General features: G+C 37.0%; 1 protein-coding gene across 15 annotated transcripts in view; it reads right to left on the bottom strand.

Annotated features, from left to right (window-relative positions):
• inpp4ab (inositol polyphosphate-4-phosphatase type I Ab) overlaps positions 1 to 18,448 on the bottom strand; it is a 55,828-nt gene extending 37,380 nt beyond the window's left edge. For 14 of the 15 annotated variants that reach the window (XM_079883356.1, XM_079883347.1, XM_079883350.1 and 11 more), the window contains exon 1: positions 18,300 to 18,440. The gene's annotated coding sequence lies outside the window, so the exon portion shown is untranslated. Of the gene's footprint in view, positions 1 to 18,299 lie in introns of all 15 variants that reach the window. The other variant, XM_079883351.1, reaches the window with a different exon arrangement.
• Positions 18,449 to 22,092: the final 3,644 nt, after the last annotated feature.

The following is a 22,092-nucleotide window of genomic DNA, read 5'->3' as shown; positions in this document are numbered from 1 at the left end:
GGTATGCTTGGAACCTCAACAGAGGTGGTACCTCTTTAAAGCGAGCCGTACCAAGCCGTACCATGCAGTGGGAAAGCGGCAAAGTGAGCCCTACCGAGCCGTACCGAACTGTAACATGCAGTGTAAAAGCACCATAAGTCTATTCTATTCCAAACTAACTAGTCTTAGCATATAAAGATTAATATATTTTAGCATTATTGCAGCATGAAAACTTAATAATTTCTTATTTTAAATTAATATATTTTTGAAGATGGATCTTTCACAATAGTAACGTTGTGACTTCATCTTGCAACACAGTATTTACTTCTACTGTAAGGATCACCTAATGATGCGCACACACATCAATACTCGACATATAAAACACAACAATGGTGACCAACAAGTATCAACAAACTCTAAAGCATGATCTATTCATGCTACATTGGATGCTGTGTACCTTCATAATACATGCACTGTAGAAATACAGTATGATATTGTTTGTTTACAATAATATTTGGTTTTTACAATACTGTAAACTCATAGTAAAACCAAGCTTTTTTACAGTACAATTTAGGGCTAAGCGCTAAAACAATATAATTTTCCTTGTTGATAACAAGAGTTCGATAAATGTTCGATATAATGTTTATACGGTAAAAGCGGAATTAAAAAGCGCTACTCATTTGAACCGCACCACAAATTTATTCGCTCGGCTCAAAGTTCAATTACAGTTAGTAGTTACAAATTAAACATGGGTGAACACCAGAAGGTATGTTAAAAGATCCATTACAACGTACCGAAATTAATCCTGTCTCATGTGATCGCTCAATTAGTGTTTCAACCTGAAAAAGACATCAAGATAACAGCTTGTAGGCTATAGAATGTCACTTAACGGTACATTTACCTCAAGAAAGCTATTCAATGTCCAATAACTTATTAGTTTGCTAGAAAAATAACTAGAGAAGAGCATTTTGCGAAATATATGCACTGTATTACATATTCATTATGTTTTGACTAAACCGGTTAGTGATGTCTTCATTATTTAATGTATGTTTGAATAAATCTGTCATGAAAACAAGTTATTACAGTTTATTGTCATTTACATTTTTATATTTCACTAACAATTTTGTTATTTATAAAACTGCCTAATATGCAATTTCAGTTTTCAGGGCAAGTTAATCCTGAATTTTCGGTTTGGCCCAGAATTTTCATTTCGGTGCATCCCTAAAAATAATATTTTTAAACTCTTGAAATGGACAGTCTGACTTTAGACTGACATAAGCACATTTGTACCTTCTTAAGAACAGCCAACTATAGACAATGGTCCATTTTACAAGAAAGGTAACAGGTTGTTTAGAAACAGAAGTCTCTCTGCCACATGAGAGATGATTCCTCTTCTCATATATTACACAAGATTACCTTAGAATTAGAAAGTTTTCTTATTCTGTTAGTGTTTGCCCATTTGGATTTCTTTCCCAAAGTCTCACCACACAAACAAAGAGGTGGCACCTATTGTATCATGTGGAAACTGCTTTTTCCATGTCAAAAAATATGTTACTAGATCCTAAAATACTAGTTTCCGGTCAAATTTTGGCCAACATTTTAGGCCTTTTTTTCTGTTTACGGAAGCTAGTTATTTTAGTCAATAAAGTTTTAAATATGGATATTTTTGGAGTGTGGAGCACTTTTATCATGGATGGATGCACTTTGATGGCCTTCAAAGCAGAAACTGCTATTATAAAGCTTGGAAGAGCCAGGACATTTTTTAATATAACTCCGATCGTATTCGTCTGAAAAAAAGAATGTCATATACACCTAGGATGGCTTGAGGGTGAGTAAATCATGGGGTAATTTTCATTTTTGGGTGAACTATCCTTTTAATCTCTGTGGATCAGAAAGAGACATTAACACCAACATTGAGTACCATTTATAGGTCCTGGAGACCTCACCGGATTTATGAGTCACATGAACTGGAACAGGAGAGCTTTTTCAGATAATCCCTATGGACTACCTGACACACTTTTTCTTCATGTGCAGAGAAAACGGACACAAATTCTAAAAGATTCCTCCAAGCAAATATGTAATACTGAAGGAGTCCATTGTCATTTCAAACAGCAAGAAATGCCTCAACAGGCACTGGTTTGAGTAGATGCCTTCTTTGAGTATGTTGCAGAGGGAAAGGAGAGTTAAAGTGAAAGCACTTTTCACTTCTCTCTTGCTGGTAACAGCATTTCTCATGTGTAACAGACAGGAACCTGGTATAAGATGCAACTGGTTTACCTAAACGGCCTTAAATGGCCAGATATTTCATTTTTTTTGTTCAAACCGCCTGAGGTGACAGCAGCAGGCTTTAATTAAAGGGTTAGTTCACCCAAAGATTCTGTCATCATTTACTTAGCCTCATGTTGTCTCATCTTAAAACCATAAGACACTCATTTTCGAAGCACAAATAAAGGTATTTTTAGTGAAAGCTGAAATTTCTGTCCCTCTACTGAAAGTCTGAGTCAGAGACATGTATCATGACGTTACATTCCATTTTATAGTACCTAATAACTAATTAATAGGGGTGTGACGGTTAGTATATAACCGTGAGACCGACGGTTATAGTTGAACACCGTCATTAGAACTCTATAACCGCCAAAACCGTGTTATTAAAATATTTTTACAAACATTTTTTATCATAGAGAATGTTTAAATACTAATTAAAAACAAATGTTAACAGTCTGTGTTATTAATGGTCTACGTCATTTCCAACTGTATTTGATTCTTTGCCAAGTACCCCTTGACCGACCGCCAATCATTTGAGATAGAAATAAAAGCTATGATATAGCCTAGTGATGTGCCATCATTATGAGATTTATTAAACAAATGAAAAACATTTGCAATAATAAACATTAGCAATGAACATTTGCAATCGGGAGACATGGTTTTTACCACTTAATGAAGTTTTGTTTTGTAAATCGTCAGACATGATTTTTACCACTTCATTAAGTTTTGCTTTTTAGAAAGGCTTTCTTTAAAGTGAATTTCGTTTTGTACAAATTGTATCTTAATTTTAATAAATGTTTCATCAACCAATTGCATGTATTAATAAATAAAAATATAGGAGACAATATAATAACCGTGACATTGAGGTTCCGATGCGCCGCGTTCACTTGCATTGCATTGTGAAGTTGAACTAGAGCGCATCTCATCGTAAATGAATGAAACTCAGCGTAGGCCTATGCCTCATACATTAGCATTAAATATCTTTGCTGCATCCTTTCTAGAACAGACAAAGGCTTTCTTGCGGCCCGCATCAGCAGAGCATTGCATCGTCCATAGACCGCAAAACAATCAGCGGATGGCGGGCGGGTGCGGCTTTGAAATCTGGTCAAAAAACATTGGTGCGGATGATGAGTTATGTGATGCGGTTGCGGATGAATTAATACCCCATCCGCGTATCTCTATTGATAACAACATTGAACACTACACAAATATTAATTTTATTCAAAATAAGTTGTCCTATAACAGACGAACGTCGTAAACCCGAAATACGAAATACCCACTATGTCATACTGACTAAATGCATCCATCAAAAAAGTAATCCATACGACAATGGCGGTATGTAAGGTCATGAGAGAATTGAGTTTCAGTGGAAGGATGACTTTTGACCCGACATCTGACGTAAATCTTTTTCTCTTATATCAAAGTCCTCCAACATTTCTTTAAAAGGCACACTAGGCAAGATTTGTACCTTAATATAACAGCTTCTAAATCATTTCGATGGTAAACAAACTCGTAGTAGGGCGAATCATCCCGATAGCAAAGCGGGGTGGGGGGGGGGGGGGGGGGGGGATGACGCGGGCAAAACCAGCAATGCAAGTTTGAGAGGTGGCGCCCCGCCAAATCTTGTGAGAATCACGACTTACTTTACGGCACGACGTCACATACATCAACAACATATGAAGCAGCCTCTATGGAAGACACTAGCACGCATTTCAGACGTGAATCATGGCAGAGTTGACGAAGAAAACGAAGAAAGAGCGGTCGGAAGAGTGCAGAGACGGTGCAGTACAGTACAGACATCCCAACCTGCAAAAAGTCATTTCAGGGAGGATTCGGGAGAAGAGATACAAGCCCGCCCACACAATTGATTGGTTGATTTACCGAAACAGGCCAATCAGGATGCTCTCTGTCTTACATGCACTTCATGAGGCACACACGCACACTAGCACACACATTGCAGGGTCTCTCGCTCCCTCTCCCTCTCTACCGTGCGTACGCTACATGGTTTGGAGCAGTTTCTGTCTCGCATGCACGCTCTTGCTCGCTTGCTCGCTCTAGATTCCGGGAGATTTTAACTAATTTGCGGGCATTAGGGAGCATTTGCGCTATCAATATGCGGGAGACTCCCGGAACTGACTTGGGATGTCTGACAGTAACATTAAATACAAGTACTCCACAGCGACTCTAGGGGTAGCTGTTTGAGAAAAACGGAAACTGCATAGTGTGCCTTTAAAACTTCTAATTTTTTACTTCTAATTCGTGACCAGCGTTTTGTTTTGCTCTATCCTCTGCGCTCGTCAATTAAGCTTACGCTACGCCTACGTCATACATCCTATGTCGGGTCAGAGGTCACCCTTCCACCTGAACTTGACTCTCGTGAAGGTGCATACAGCCGTTACCGGAAGCCAGTGAATATAGTTTATAAAGTTTTAAATATGGATTTTTTTTTTACAAAAACCGCTTCGCTTCAGGGTTTTTATTAACCCACTGGAGTTGAATGGATTACTTTTATACTGGATGGATGTGCTTTTTGGAGCTTCAAAAACTCGGGCTCTATTCAATGCCATTACAAAGTTGGGAAGAGCCAGATTATTATTTGAAGGCCCACTGAAGTGCCTTGGAATGTGCAAGCTTTGTATGATGTTGACGTAAATTCCACTGAAACATGAAGCTAAGGCGGGACATATTGAATGGCTCTTCCCTGTTTTCAAATAGCCAATAGCATTTAGATTATCTCACAGATTGCACGTCGTACTTGACAGCACCAAGGAAGCGAATCCGAGCACTGATGATACGTTGGATTCAATAGTAGAGGTGTGAATAAATTCTAGCCATTTAATTCTTAAGCAACGTACAGTTGGAAAACGGAATAAAACTCGAGCATTTGAGTAACCGAACACACATCTCCAACCCATATTGCTCCGTGACATGTCAACGGTAGTGATGTCCAATTCGTGAGCGAATCGTTCTTTTGAACCGTTTCTTTTTAGTGACCCGGTTGAACCAGTTCACCAAAGCGAACTGAATCGTTCAAAAGAGTTCGCGTCTTGAGTCAGCGCTGATCCACAGTTTTTTAAAGTTACTTGCTTTCGGACGTGCCTGACAGTCAGTCCGACTCCATCCAAATCCTGGAGTGTTTGTTATCATTTGATGTCATAAGCCATCGAGATCTCTCAGATCTTCAGAACACAGACTGTTGACTGTTCCTAGGGCAAGATTAAAAATGAGAGGGGATCGGGCTTTCTCTGTTGTTGCCCCCAAACTGTGAAATAGTCTCCCACTGTGTATTAGAACTGCTCAGACACTCTCTGATTTTAAATCCAAGTTAAAAACTCATCTTTTTTCTTTGGCTTCTAATGTAGTGTAGAGACTACAAAAGCTCTTTTATTGTTTGTGTGTTTGTTTCTTGTGTAAATGGTGCTATGTATGGGATTGTAAAGCACTTTGGTCAACTCTGAGTTGTTTTAAACAGTGCTATAGAAATAAACTTGACATTGACATTTGTTACTCCAGTAACTCCGACAGTTCACTGAACTGAGACATGTTGTGCTGAGAGAACTAATGAGCATGAGCAGCTGATACTGAGCATGCGTGTACTACCGAACGTACAGGTACAGCCACGGTCGCTTTAGCCAGGTGGTATTTATAGCGTAGGGGGCGGGATGATTCTAGAGAGCATTTGATTGGACAGAAGATGTGATGAGAAGCGGAAGTCCGCGGTGACGTCATACAAATCTGTGATCCAATTTTAATTTTGGGGTGAACTATTCCTTTAAGTACAATTTAAATGTACAATTATATGACTTTGTACATCAGTAATTATTATTTTAATGGCCTTGCAATGCAAGCATGATTCATAAAAAAAAGTGAATATAGTGATATGGTACAATTTGAAAATTGTTAGCCCAAGTTTAAAATGTTACAATTTTATACGACATACAAAAGGGGTCCCTGTTCTGCCTAGGGCTGAAACGATTAGTCGACATTGTCGACAACGTCGACAATAAAAAATTGTCGACAAATATCTTTGTTGTCGAGTAGTCGTTTGATCCCACGTGACCTAATGTAAGGGCCTGCAATATCGCGATTTGACCGCTACGGCGCTGTAGCGCTAGAGTGTAATGCAGCCGTTACAAATGCTATTGCGGTAGAAGAAAACACAGCGCGAATTATGACGGAGTGCAAACGAATCCGAACTAGCTAGGTGTGTGAAAGTTTCACAAAACTTCAAACCAAGAATACTGTCGTGTGCAATACATGCAAGGCGGAACTTGCTTTTCACGGGAGCACAACATGCATGTTAAAGCACTTAAAGAGGAAAAACCCGGCACGAGACGAGCCGGTGAAAGGTGAATGTTCTCCAGCTGGAGCTAACGTAAATAACTAGCAGTAAATCTCTTTTTAGAGAATGCAATACTACTAATAATAGCAATAATATTAACAATAATAATATAATTACAGTAATGTGATGATTATTTTTGCATAGAATAAAGCTTGATCGAGCTTAGGAGTCAGGGCTGTTTTTATTATTGTAACGTTAACTATTAGTTATTACAGTCTTATCACTTGCCTGTATTTTGTTCCATATTCATGAAGACTTACAAAAAGAGATGTTATGAAGAATATCATGTCAGTTATTTTTTTATACTGTAAATTAAAAGGTGAATGAGAATGTCTCTGTCAGCTCAGCTGTCAATTTTTTTTAAATTGTGTTCTTATAATAATTGTTTGCAGTTTAAGTTTGTCTGTAACGCAGCTGATAATTTTTTTTTATTTTTTTCTATTGAAAGAGAACCGAATATTTAACCAATGGTTTTTGCATTTGTTTAGTTGGCTCAAAGTTCATTAAACCAACCATTTCAAAAGCTGAAGTGATTTTCTTTTTTTATATTATAGTTAGAATATGTATAACTCAGTGTTTTAACTAATTGAAAAGGCTGAATAATCGTTCCAAACTTACTGATTAGTCGGCGAAATAATCGACGATTAGTCGATTAATCGCTCTAATAATCGTTAGATTAATCGATTATCAAAATAATCGTTTGTTGCAGCCCTAGTTCTGCCTTATGCAGTCAAAACAAAGCCACTCTTTTTAAATATCCATGAGAGAGAGAGAAAGAGAAAGAGTGAAGAAAAAAAAAAAAGAGTGTTTGTTTTAGATGACTCTTTTTCCACAGGCATTGAGTCAGGAGGACAGCAGAGACTGGAGACCGTAAATGGGCAAACCTAGTTCCCCAGTTTTCACTTTCTGTCTGACTGCCAAACCTCAAACCCATAGTCCTCCTCCTCTACACTCACAAGCTCGCTCTCTCTCTCTCTCACACACACACACAGACACACACACACAGACACACACACACACACAGACACACACACAGACACACACTATAATGACATTAAGGAATTAAGCAGGTGAGTGGCCTGAACCTTCTCAGATGTTCTGTATCTCTAGTTAAACTTCCCACACACTCAGAGAGAGAGTTAACAAACCAAGCTCCAGAACTGATCATCTCTATAACACATCAGTGTCTCCTTTCCTCTTCCCACACACCTCTCATTTACAGCTGCATCACTTCCTCCCACACACACACTCAGGTAAAACTTTCTCAGTTTTAAACTGTCATTTTTACCCTATCTCAAGCGCTGTCAACTCCAAACCATCCATTTGATTTAAAATGTCCAACAATGGACCAGTTCACCAAATATTCCACTATTTGTCAAACCAAAAAACAACCCAATTTTCTCCCGCTTTTCATACAAGTTCCTTGTAAGTCAGTAGTGTTTCCGGTCATAGTCTTTTACATTAGGGATACAAAATATTAGGGATACAAAATATTAAGGATGTCCCAATCAATTTTTTTTGTGCCCCAGAACCATTGAATATAACTGAGTATCTGCCAATACCGAATCCAGATGAAATACTTATATTTTCCTAGAGCTTGGTGCACAGTTCAAGTTCAGTGTATATTGTGGGATTGGGTTAAGAATGTTCCTTTTTTTCTTTTCTTTTTTACATAAGGAATTTTCTATATTTGTTATAAATGGCAATTAATAAAGGTGTTAAAAAAATCCAATGTATGCAGGGCCGTGCAGACACAGTCCCTTTAAGAAATGCACAGATCTAAATATACATCTGATCTGCTCCCAACTGTTTACGTTCACGTAGGACATAACAGACTGTGTTCATGTGAATACTCCAAACGATGAGCATTTTGACAAAATTGTGGGTATTTGACCATTCAAGCACAATAAGCTGTGAAAGAAAAGTGAATTCGGGATCACATGCATCTGAGAGGACGCTCTGGCTGTGTGTCCTTCAGCGCAAACACCGCATTGAGTCCTTTTTCACGGCTTATTGTGATTAATAACACTCTAACGGGTCAATAACTTTAAGTAGTACAGCGAAGTTAAAGAAATATAACACTATAGAATGTTGACTTTTTAAATTTGTCAATCGATACAAATCGGCAGAAGGTAGAATTGTGATTCATTTGTGAATCGATTTTCCCCCCACCCCTAATATCGCTGGTCACGTACATTGAACTTCTTTTTACCCTAAGCGAAGAACGAAAAAGATCATTTCTGTGTGTATATTGTGGCCTTCAGTGTATCAAAGCTTTTATCCTAATGCATATTATTCTACATATTAGCAGTTCATGTTTACATAACATACAAGCATCATTGAAGTAAATTAAATAAGTAAATAAACCTTGGACAGCCAATAGGCAGTGTCATACACATGGCACATCACATTAAATCCTCAAAACAGTCATGGATAGCTGCTTGTAACATCTTTCATTTGCTGTGACATGGGAGCTGCTCAATCTCTGGACACTGTACAATAAATGTGGGTAGTATATTTAGAACCAGGGCACAAAGGCTTAGTCATTTAATTGTTTTTGGTGTGCAAATGATTATGCAACAGGATACAATGCTAAACAAGCACACTCACTATCTTGCATGGTTTACTAACTCAAAGTCCAGCAGACTTCCTCTTTTCCATCAAATCACTGCTCAATCTTTTAGGGTGCGATTTTTAGGATGTTTGGTTAGATTAAATCGAACACTGGTGCGATTGTTCGGTTACTGCTGTTTATTTGAATAAATGTGAACGTTGCCATCCGAACCCTGGTGCGCACCAAACAAGTGGACCAAGACCCCTGAAAAGATGGGTCTCGGTCCACTTCCAAATGAACTCTGGTGCGGTCTGAATGAAATTTGAACGCAACACGGACCAAAGACTTGTAAACGAACCACGAACAAGACATGATGTCACAAGATGCGACCCTATAAAAGGACAGGATGCTCAAACATGCCTGTTTTTTCTTGTCATAGTCGCAATTATGCCTAATAGGTCACAATTCGGTACAGGCATCAGAACCGTGTCTCCTCGCAGCAGATCTTCGTTTGTGCGTGTGATGGAGGGATACCTGCCACAATCATATGTACGCACATTGCACATGTACGAGCGCATTTAACCCAGCACGCATCATTGTTTTGGATGTTTGACAAGTTACGTCGCAAAATATATGTCAAAAAATATTTTTTTTGTATATTTAGGTTCAGTGTTAAAAATTACAGTGTGAACGCTAAGTGAACCAGGACTAAATGTATCATTTTCTTTTTTGGTCCGGAACAAAACAACCTAGAGTACCGAACTACAAGTGTAAACACCCTTAGACTCCTCTAGAATCGAGTTCTAGTGTCACAACTATCACATGTCCATAAAAAAAAGGTTTAAGCTTAAAGCTGTTATTCAAGGCATTACATTTGCCTCAAGCTTTTAAATGCAGTGTCAAAGTAAACCAGTGTGTTAAACTGTGGTACTGGAGGAAGATAAAATAAAAACACGGGAGGACAGTAAGTTTATAGGGGTAATAATAGTCCTCTCCTAATGTTTTCTGTCAGAGGGACGTCCTGAGAAACTTCCAGTATGTAAAATCTCCAGATGGCCTCACTAGCATTAGGGAGACACTGATCTATGAGCTGGAGCAGTAAACACTGCACTAAGAATTATGTGTGATGGAGAGATAAATAGGGAGAAAGAGAGAGGGAGAGAGAGAGCCCTTGTGTGAGCGTCAAGCGTGTATGTGTTTTTGTGCTCAAGAACAAAAAAAACTGCCCATCCTTTTAGGTGGTCTGTTCATCCACTTGGAGCTTGCATAATTTCTTTAGAGGACAACCACAGATGTTACTCTTTGAGATGAAAATGAGCAACAGCCATCTTTCCCCCAGCATGAGCTCATAAACACAAATATAAAGCATAATCATTGTTCTTTTTTCATGTATAACAGGCTTTTTTACAGTTTTATGGAACCCATGCCTCTATAAAGGTTTTGGTTTTATTATGATAACAACCTTAGCCAACAAATAAATAACCCCAGGCGACTGACAGTCAGCAGATTCAAAAATGTAGTGTAAATAATGTGTAATTCATTAATTAGCATAATAATAATAATATAATTTGTTCATCTAAAACTAATAAAAATCATTTTGGTAATTTTTTAAATATAGCTGAAATAAAATAAAATAATTTATTAAATGGAACAATATAAAATGGAATAAAAATAAAACCAAACAAAATTTAGGAATGTTGCATTTAGGGCTGGGTTGACTCTCAGTAGCACCTCTGATGTATAAAAATGTTTCCGCTTTCTAATTCAATTAAATTTTAAACACAATATAAAACAATAAATTGTTGTTTAGATGCTTTTTAATGTGGCATGACAGATTACTGTCGGTGTCTGCCTAAAAAGTTCAAGCAGCGAGGAGCACACATGAACCAATCATCCCTTCAACAATACTACTAGTTATAGAGCGCTCAATAAAAATGAAAAACATCAGAAGTATGGTGAAAGATGGAGTAAAACTTGATGAAAACTTGATGAAAACTTATCGCTCAATCAGTGTTTCAACCATGGAAAGACGTCAAACATTTTGTAAAACAATATGTCATGTAACATTGCATTTACCTCAGGAGCTATAGCATACATCACAATGTATCATTATAATACATCACTGTAGTCACTTGGACTATTTTAACGATGTCTTTACTAACTTTTCTGGGCCGGCAGAATGAAATTATCTAGAAGCCTATGAAGGAGTGAGCCAGCTCTCAGATTTCTTCAATAATATCTTAATTTGGGTTCCGAAGATGAACAAATGTCTTACGGGGTTGGAACAACATGAGGGTGAGTAATAACTGACAGAAAGAATTTTCATTTTTGGGTGAACTAACCCTTTCTAACCCAAGTGCAGGTTTTCTCTTAGTCCAAACTGTTAGAAAACAGCACAAAAAGTTTTTCAGTCTGTAAATTAAATTGAACATTTTAAGTAAATTAAACTTTTTAAATGTGATCAGGGTGATGGCATTGCAAAGTGGCTTTGCATGTTCGTGGTATTACCAGTGCACTTTACTTTTACCAGGTAGTTCTTGACATTCGCTCCTCTCAGAACATGCTTCTAACCGTCCCACGGTCTCGCTTGAGGCGTAGTGGAGATCGCGCTTTTTCTGTTGCGGCTCCTGCACTTTGGAATGTGTTGCCATTATCTTTAAAATCCTCATCAGGCATGGATATTTTAAAAAAGGAATTGAAGACTTATTTATTTTATCAAGATTTTGGCGTTTGATTAGGTCTGAGAACTGTGAGTGATTTGTTGTTTGATTCTCTTGGTGTCATGTTTTAATGTAATTTTATGTTTCTATGTATTTTAGAGTTATTTACTACTTATGGACAGCACTTTGGTCCATTCTAATGGTTTTGAAAGTGCTTTATAAATAAAAGTTAAGTTGAGTTGAGTTGTATATGTGACCCTGGACCACAAAACCAGTCACATGGGTCAATTTTTTGAAATTGAGATTCATGCATCACCTGAAAGTTGAATAAATAAACTTTCCATTGATGTATGGTAGGATAGGACAATATTTGACTGAGATACAACTATTTGAAAATCTGGAATCTGAGGGTGCAAAAAAAACTCGAAACATTGAGAAAATCGCCTTTAAAGTTGTCCATTTATGTTCGCGATTGTGCTGCATTCACTCACAAACATACATGTTTTATATATTTACGGTAGGAAATTTACTAAATATCTTCATGATTTTTGGCATTAAAGAAAAATCGATAATTTTGACCCATACAATTGTTGGCTATTGCCACTAATATACCCGTGCTACTTGTGACTGGTTTTGAGATCCAGGGTCACATATCGCATACTCTTTGACGATATTGTTTGTCCCATCAATGGTATAAAATCTGAAGTGGGTCCAGACTTTGGACTTAAACGTGGCTGGGGCATCTATTATTTTACTCACACTGCTGTTCGCCATCCCGTTAAAAAACTCTTTTTCTTAAGCTAGTTAACTTGTTCACATTTCCCTCATTCATGTGTTGAGCGCCGCCTCGAGGAGCCACAAAGTAGCAATGCTGGGAGCAGGTAAATCTATTTAGAGAGCCTTGTTTTATTAATTAGCCTAATATATGGATATTTGGCGCCAGCGTATCGATTCTCGTATCGAAAGGAGAAGGAAAACGATATATTGCCCTTTGATTTTTTGATATTTTGTCCCACCCTTATTTTATGATTTTTTTTATAATGTATGTTTAAATAAATCTGTCATGAAAACAAGTTATGACAGCCACCGTTTAAATGTTTATACTTCAAACAACAAAATGGAGTAAAAACATAATTATGCAAAAACTGCCTTAAGTGACATTTAAATGTTTGTATACAACTCAGTTTTTGAATGCTGATTATATAAAACCGAAATAACTAAATAGAAATATTAAAAAGTTTTCAAAATGAAAAAAGCCAAAATTGCTAAAACTTACACTATACAATTAAAATGAAATCTGAATATATAGAAATAAATAGCCAATTCAAAATATTACTAAATATTAGAATAGAATACTGTATAAATAATACTTAAATAAGACTGTTTTATAGTTAATGAGTAAACACTGAGTTTTTTAAAGAAAAGAAAAGAAAAGAAAAGAAAAGAAAAGAAAAGAAAAGAAAAGAAAAGAAAAGAAAAGAAAAGAAAAGAAAAGAAAAGAAAAGAAAAGAATGTGTACCTTTTAGATTAGGAATGCACCAGGAAATCACAGGGAATGCTCAAGGAAATTCCCCACTCTTTACCTATATGTAACAAAAACGTTTTGCAGCTGTTGTCTGATGGTCTCATTAATATTTTCATTTAACAAATTTGAACTACTTTCCGTAAATCATCAAGTTAAAGAAGTTGCAGCCATAAATGTTTACCATCTCAATCTCTCTATGAAACTGCTTAAGTGTCACAGAGCATGAGATGTTTAAAGCCAATAATAAAAGCTCAATTAGGTGAAGACGTGTTTACCAAGAAACGGCGAGTTGTAATTGTGTAAGTGCAGCTGGAGCAGGTTGTTTTGCAGGTCTTAAGGGAAGTGGTTTGTCACTTGCAGCAAAAACATGACGTTGAGGAAGTACTGTAGATTAAGATGAATCAAGGTACTGAACTAGGATACTCACATTCTCTATTCTTGGCTATGATGAAATGACTTAATACTGAATGCCAAAAAAGCACATGGGACTATAAATATTTAATTAGACCTGAACAAATGGCCTACTCTCTAATGATAAAACAGAAAAGATGCAGTCAAATCTTGTTACCAATCCCTGAATCTAAAACACTCGTTCAGCATGCTTCTCAAAGAGGACAACTCTGAAGGTCAGCAGGAAATGATGTAGTTGTGCACCAATACACATGTGCTTGTCGGGTATTGAGCTCCTATTTCACAGAAGTGCAAATGCCATTTGGGTGCCATTTTTTTTTTTTTTTTAATTCTGGCATCAAATGGAGCAAGCAAACATTACTGTATTAGCCCCTTTATATATTTTTGGTCCTTCAGCGTTGATGAACAAACTCTGTGCTGTTTATAATGTATTAAAACAAAAATCTCTAGAGTAGAAACATTAAGGGCAACTGTCCCTAAACTGTCTAGGAAAACACTAGGAATTCAATCAAGCCCTTAATTTTCCTTGTCCAAAAGAAATGTGTAATAAGGAATTACAATTAGCTTTCTTGCTAATTCTCATAGATAGAAGCAATGCATATACATTATATTTAAGTAATTTATATACAATTGTGTGTTTATGAATATCTATGTTAAAGCCATTCCATTTTTACTGTATTTCATTGCGCTCTATCTAGCTGCTTTCAAATGCAAGAACAGGACTTATGTAAACGCCCCCTAGGAGTCTGACCACCATAATTATACAGTATATAGATATAGATATATATGTTTTAAATTTTCCTTTCTAAAAAAGCATATTACTTATAGGCTATACATTCAGAAAGTCTTCTAAATTGAGAGGCCAAAGCATTTGATCACCAGACTTCCAGAAATCCTTTCACTTTTAGCGTTTTCTCAACATTGCGTAACTTCTGATGAACACGTTAATTATTATTTTGAATTATCACTCAACAAGTCATTTAACCATGCATTGCTATGTGTTTGAAAGGCTTTTGTCTTTCACACTTTTAATAGGCCTATCATTTTTATTATTTTAAAATTAATAATAAATAAAATATTTTAGTTTAAAAATTTGATGATGTATTTCATTATTAGCTTTTCATTAATCTCACAAACCCCCTGCAGTTTCTTCTCAGACCCCAGTTTGGGAAACCCTGAAGAAATTTAAAATAAAGAATGATGAAGAATGAAATATATTTTCATTCTCTTTGTATTTTTATATCATTATGGTACAATATTACCTTATTCAATTCAACGTGATAAATGAGTTAGGTCAAAGTAATCTAAAAGTAATCAAAAAGTATTTGGATTATATTACCTAAAATAAGTAATGTAATGAATTACGATACTAACAAAAATTTTTGTCATGTAATTTGGAATCAGTAACGGCCTACAATTTGTAAGTAATCTACCCAGAAATGTATACTAGTGGTCATTAAAAACAGAGCAGCTGCTTAGCAGTTATACATTTATTAATCATCCCAGAATGCATTCAAGACACCATTATCCACATGGCTGGAGAAGGAATGTTTCATGGAAATGGTCTCCATCAGGACCAAAATTACATAACATCCTTGCCTCAACATATAACCCTACCTTTCCACACCATCACGTTTACAACCATATGAGTGCCTTTCCAGGGCAGAAATAGAAGCAGACAGACCTTTTAGCTCCACAATGTCTTATATCCAAGGAAATATCAATAATGCAGGCCTGCATTACATAACTAGCAGGCAAGTCTTGGGAAGCACCACGGTACAAGTTCAACAACAAATGCTCCACAGATCGGTTCAGATCTGCTCCCAGCCTCCAGGCAGAGTTGAAGAAGCTGAGTCATTATAGATAAAAGACTGAGACAGAACCTAATTTGATTTTATGTGAACCACAGCATGTATCCCAGCATGCATCTCAGCTCAGCAGGAGTTCCTTGCTGTTCAAAATGCAACAGAAACATAGAATAAAATGTTACCAGTTTCATAAGTAAAAAAAAAAATTAAAAAACAAAACAAACTCTTTCATCGAAATGAAGGTGATCAGTCTCTTTACTAGAACAGACACTTTATCTTTTTTTTTTATGATTTATGAAGTTACAAAGTGCTTCCCAGTCTGGGCCTAATGGTCTCTGGAAGCCATACAGGAAGAAAAAAAAATGCTCTGAAAACCTGGCATAGGGCTACAGAATCTCTTGAGAACACTGCTAATCTATAAGAGAAAAACATGTCTCTGTGATTTAAAACCTCAGGCTCTAAATCTTTTGAAGGTGTTTTTTCAGGTGGTGAAGGGGAATAATCAAACAGCTCACACACTGCCAGAGGAATGTATTATATCTGACGCACAGACATAACTGACTGTAACATAACACACTGTGACATGAGGCCGAAATACTGATCTCAGCAGAGCTACATGATAATGAGGGTGAAGAGATCATTTTTATCGACCATCTAAAACACAAAAGAACGAGCCTTTACAAACACATCTTTCTTTGTCTCATTTATTTATGTGGAAGTTTTGCGTTGAGTGGTACAATGGATCACAAAACTCACGGTTTGGACCAAATTACGGTTTTTGTGTCACGGATCGGACCATTGTTCGGATCATCAAAAAAAAAAAAAAAAAAAAAAGGAAAATTATCGGATCGGATCATTGGTGCAATGTAACTTTGCTTTCCATTTATTACTCATTATTAAAGACAAGTGAACAGTCAGTAAAAAATAAGAACAAATACACAAAATTCAAGCATATATAAATACAATAGAGAAAAGTTACAAATAAAGTAAGGTCTAACAGTAGTACTCGGGTATAAAAAATGTATAATTAAATGTAAAATAAAACAACACTATAGTGTTCACGTATGAATTAAATGTTAAAGCTGTGTTTTGTTGTTTGATTAACATCAATGACATAGACAGCAGCATGTATTTATAATGTGCACAACAGTGCGTGAATACCGTAGTGAGTTCTCTATCACCTCTTCTTGCGCTTGAATGGTTTAAAATTGCTTGGATGTGTACATTGGCAAGACAAAACACGTGCAAACGATAAACTTTCACTCTATGATGGTTACACTTTACAATTAATCTGCAAATCATATGCGTTACAAACCACGGGCCCTGGTTCGTACGGATCATAGATCAACTACGATTGGTCACACCCCTAGTAACGGAAAAATAAGACCATACAACAAAAAATCCAACATTTACAATTTTGCTCTTAAAGGCATGGCCTGTACAGTCCTGATGAAGTCTTAACGTAACCACACTTAACGCAGGCTGCTGTGTGGTGCCAGCACATGGCCCATGTTTTCCTCTCAGCTGAGTGAAACCAAGCACACTGCATTTGAACCGTGCTTATGCAACAGCCTGCCAGCTTCATGAAATATCAACTCCAATCAGGAGTAAACCAGTGAAACCCTATTAGGTCTGACTTTGTTTATGGAAGGAATGTGTGGGTATCAGACAAAAACTGACCAGCCATTGTGGGCCTATTATTATGTGAACTTGGTTTAAAATCTCAAATTTATATTTAGTGTTTTGATTAAAAATACCAGTTATTTTTTACATTACATGCATTGCATCGACATTTCTCATTGGAATTAAAATGCCAAGTTTTAGGTATTGGAACTTAGTTGGTCTCCTAAATGTAGCAGGTTTGAATCCCTGCAGAGTTTGATTTAATTGTCAATATCACTGTACACTTGAGCAAGGGACACTCTTGGACAAGTAATTTGTTCTTTGTTCACTATAAAGTTTTTAATGATCATCTTACACACTAACAATAATATTCATAAAAATATTGAAATCTATCAAATTAATAATATTGTTTAATGTAACTTTCTTTACAAAATCACCTGATTTGTTGTAAGCAATATGAATCTATGATGGTTTTGTATTTATTTAAAGTTTACTTAAAACATTACACATGTATATTATAAAATAACTATTAAATATAATTATTTAAAAAAATCTAACTTTTTTAATATGATCATTTAGCCTAAGCTTGAATTAAGAGATAAAGTATGTGGTCGTATTTAATATTTTCTTGGAAAATAATTAGTGGCTTGAAAGGTAATAATGAAATGTATTGGGGATGTTTACAAGTTTACAAGGCAATTATAGATTCACTAGGATTTGGGGAAATCATGAACAGCTGACTGGCCCTGTTTCACTTGAATAGTTCAATAAAGAGACGCGAACACTGGCTCTTCAGGTCACACCGAATGCATACTTTCACCTTCCTCTGCCTATGAAAGACATTTCAGTGTTTCAGTAGGCTATAGCTTTCGATTTGGCAGGCAGAGTCTGGTGGTTATGTTTACATACAATACCGAACCCCAATCTCACAAATATGGAAGCGATTATAAAATGGCATCGTAGCCAAGTCATATAAACAGCTTACAATGTAACTTATCTCCAGTTCGCATCCTTGCGCACTACAGAGCATACAAACAACACAGATACTTTATGGCCATTTCTCTGGCGGTGTAATCAAGAAAGAGCCTCGAAGCTGACTCTTCGGAATGTTTTACATATCAAATGTACTTACATCTCAGTAGGCGCTTTGTCAATCCATATTGCCATCAGAAGAGTTTTTGATGCAAGCGAATCTCAGTTGCCAAGTTCCAGCGCGCTGCCTCTTGCTCTTCCTTGCGCTGCTGCATAGTGTGGCCCCGCCCTAATGTGTGTCGTCATCCCGCCGTGCCCCGCCTTTCCCACGCGCTCTGTCCGCAACTGCACGTGCAAGCAAAAAAGCAAATTAATGTTTTAACAAGACAACGCAGAACGCAGACAGTATAATAGTTTAACATACTGGCTTGGTTGCAGTTCCTTTAATTATGAATCTTTAGAATTCCAAAGATAATCTTTAATATTGTTAAGTCAATTACATTACACTGAAGATGAACAACATCTCTAACGAAAATCTGCAGGACCAATAATAAGCAAGGCATTTATTTCAATTGGACAGTAATTTGGTTCAGGGTGCATTTGAAAAAAAGTCAGTTTTCATATAGCCTATCTCTAATTATGATTATATATAATAATGTAGGCTAACTATCTTACATTGGAGGGTCTGATTCTCAGATTAATAGTTGCTATTAATGCTACTAAGCTGCTATAATGTTTCTGCAAACATCAGTTCATTTCGTACCACGCAACATTAGTGAAATCATGGGTTCTAAGATCTATATTGCCATCATGTGGATGGTTGTAAAAATACAGTCACAGTTTTAATTTTTATTTCACTTTCTGTTTGGTGTGATAGGACTACATTGTTTGAATCTCTCAAAAATCGAATTCACAAAAAAGGGGCTTTGAACTTGGTGCCAAATTACATATTTTAAATATGTTTTAAAAATAACATAAATATCAATGCACACACATTATGAACATATTTTCAGGAACTACAAACAAAGTACAACAATATAAGAATGAAATAAGATTAAATTCATTTGCTCAGGAAGAAGAGCATTTGTGCATTGATAAATCTATACTGAAATCTATTAACAGCTGATGCATTTGTACTTATGAACACAAGAGATAACCAAAAAAAAGATGATTACGTTAATTAGGTGAATCTACAATGAGCTCGATAACAGACTATTACAGAGAAACATTTCTAACGTCTTTCTTAGTTTCAGGATCAAATTAATACCGTAACCCTATTTTATCTATATATATCCCAAACTGGGTCATTCTTTTCTTTTTTTTTTTTTTTCTTCAGATGGATGGTTTTCATACCACATTCACATTAGAGAAGACTTAAACTTAAGGATCGGTCAGCAATTATTAATTGATCTTAAACTAGTTTGATTTCAAAGTTGTTAGTAATAAGTGACTAGCTGTAACACGTATGTAGACAGGCAGATGAAGACAAGGATGAAAAAGTTCCAACACACAGTTTATTATAAGTCTAAACAGGCAGCAGGGTACACACATAACATAAATGTAGACCAAACAGAGAATGAATGTGAGGGATGAACTTATAAAGCAAACACAAATGAGGATAATTAATAGAACACAGCTGACAGGGATGAACTAATAATGACTGTAACCAAGGAGACAGATGAGTGGTGGGAATCTGGACAAAGACAACAGTGACAAATGACAACAAACTGAAGTCCATGAAAACACTAAACAGAATATAATGTGACACTATTAAAATGCATAGTATGAATGTGTACAGCGATAAAGATACTAGGGTCTCCCCTTTTACTGACACTGAAAAAAATCCTGTAAATTTGCATGGAAATTTAACAGCAAACTGCTGTTTTCATGCAAATACAGGAATAATAATAACAATAATTTGTTATACAGTATGTATAGCATTTTTCTGTTTACTCAAACGTGTTACATAGTATGTTCCCTTTCTATCAGTCACTTTTGACATTGACTTTCGACACTAGGGGTCACACTTGGGAGCCCCAAACACCGCTAATACTTTAAAAAAGGCCAATGAGAATTGGCGAGTGCAATTTGCATGCCACTCTCCCATCATATGGGTATAAAGGATTGGCATGCATCCAATCATTAGGGCCCGAGCACTGATGGTGTGAGGACCCTCTTGGAATTGTTCCGTTTATTATTCAGATTTGTTCTTCAGAGCCGAGAAAACGTGTCTGTGCTTCTCTCTCCATTCACCTCTGCCTAGAAGCTTTGTTGGATTCTTATGCTGCATTTCAGTGGCTGTCTCCCATATGCACGGATAAGTGAGAGAGAGTTTCCCCTGGGTGCTTCAACGAGCAACTAGAAAAGAGAAATTTCTCTCGGAGAGCATCTTTTTAAAGATATCTTTTTCTGTCTATGTGTTCATGGTTGTGGTCGATATCTTTCGTCCTCGGAAGGCCACAATCGGCCAAAATGGATTGTGTTCGTGGATCATTTTCACTGCGAGAGCATGACCATGCCAATGGTCCTTTTTCTAATAAAAGGAATCACATCAGTTGCTTCCCATCCCGTCCTTCTGCAAAGCCTGGGGCTGCGGCAGCGAATACTCAGGGTGATTAGAGGGCAACAATAGGAGCTTCTCCGCAGGGGAAATCCCCACAGTCCTCCCATTCCTCATCTTGCACATTGCGTCTGGTGGAGTTTCCAGGGGAGTTTGACGTTACTTCAATATATGTTGTTATATATATATAAATTACAGTATATATAATATATGTGACCCTGGACCACAAAACCAGTCTTATGTGTAATTTTTTTTTAATTGAGATGTATACATCATCTGAAAGCTGAATACATAATCTTTCCATTGATGTATGGTTTGTTAGGATAGGACAATATTTGGCCGAGATACAACTATTTGAAAATCTGTAATCTGAGGATACAGAAAAATCGAAATATTGAGAAAATCACCTTTAAAGTTGTCCATTTCTATTGGCGATAGTGCTGCATCCATTCACAAAAATAAATGTTTTATATATTTAAGGTGGGAAATTTACAAAATATCTTCATGGAACATGATCTTTAATTAATATCCTAATGATTTTTGGCATAAAAGAAAAATCTATAATTTTGACCCATTCAATGTTTTGTTGGCTATTGCCACAAATATACCCGTGCAACATAAGACTGGTTTTGTGATCCAGGGTCACATATATAAAATGCAACTGACTTCTCATTTGGGGAAAGTACACTTTCTCGATTTCCCCATTTCTCAAGGTGGCTTTGCAAAAAAAGTTGTCTGCAGTAAAAGAAGCAGACACATCTTGCCTCGGTGCAGATCGACCACCAGATCCCAGAGGCCCCAGTCCCTGCCTGCTTGTCGCAGAGGGCCCCTGAAAACGGGATAGGCCTTACTCCCACTGAAGGGATGGGATAAGACTTTTTCCTTTGCATTTTTCTTTGCCGGACGCTAGGTGGCCGACTACTCTTTCACGGTCAGCAAAGGGCAGTTTCTCCTCTCCCTGGGTCATATACTGACACCAGAACTTTAGGGCCCTCGACATTGCGACGGACATACATTAAGTGTCTGCACTAGAACCCCAGTGGATGTGAAAAATTTGACTTCCTGCATTCTGAAGCCACGGGCCTGTGCAAAGAGACAGGTAAGTGTGACTAGTCACGGGGAAGCCTGCCTTCCTCCGGCCTTCACCAACTCCCTTTTACTGTGAGCCCCCGGAGCAATGTAGGTGTGCCACTACACCTTACGCCACGGTTTCTTCGGGACGCTGGGCCTTCTGATATGGTGGAACTTGCTCTGCCTCACCACAAGCCTCCCACCATGGGTACCCCAGATGTTGTTCCATTGGTGTCTCTCGTGCAGAGTCTAGATGCATGGACGTTTCTATGGGCAGATGTTCCCCTACGACGAGTGTCCAGGTGTGTTGTTGTCAGAACTG

The sequence above is a fragment of the Squalius cephalus genome, assembly GCF_949319135.1.
Source record: "Squalius cephalus genome assembly, chromosome: 10".
NCBI classification, from domain to species: Eukaryota; Metazoa; Chordata; class Actinopteri; order Cypriniformes; family Leuciscidae; genus Squalius; species Squalius cephalus.
The sequence above is the reverse complement of the archived record's forward strand: the minus strand, read 5'-3'. Positions and strand labels throughout refer to the sequence as shown.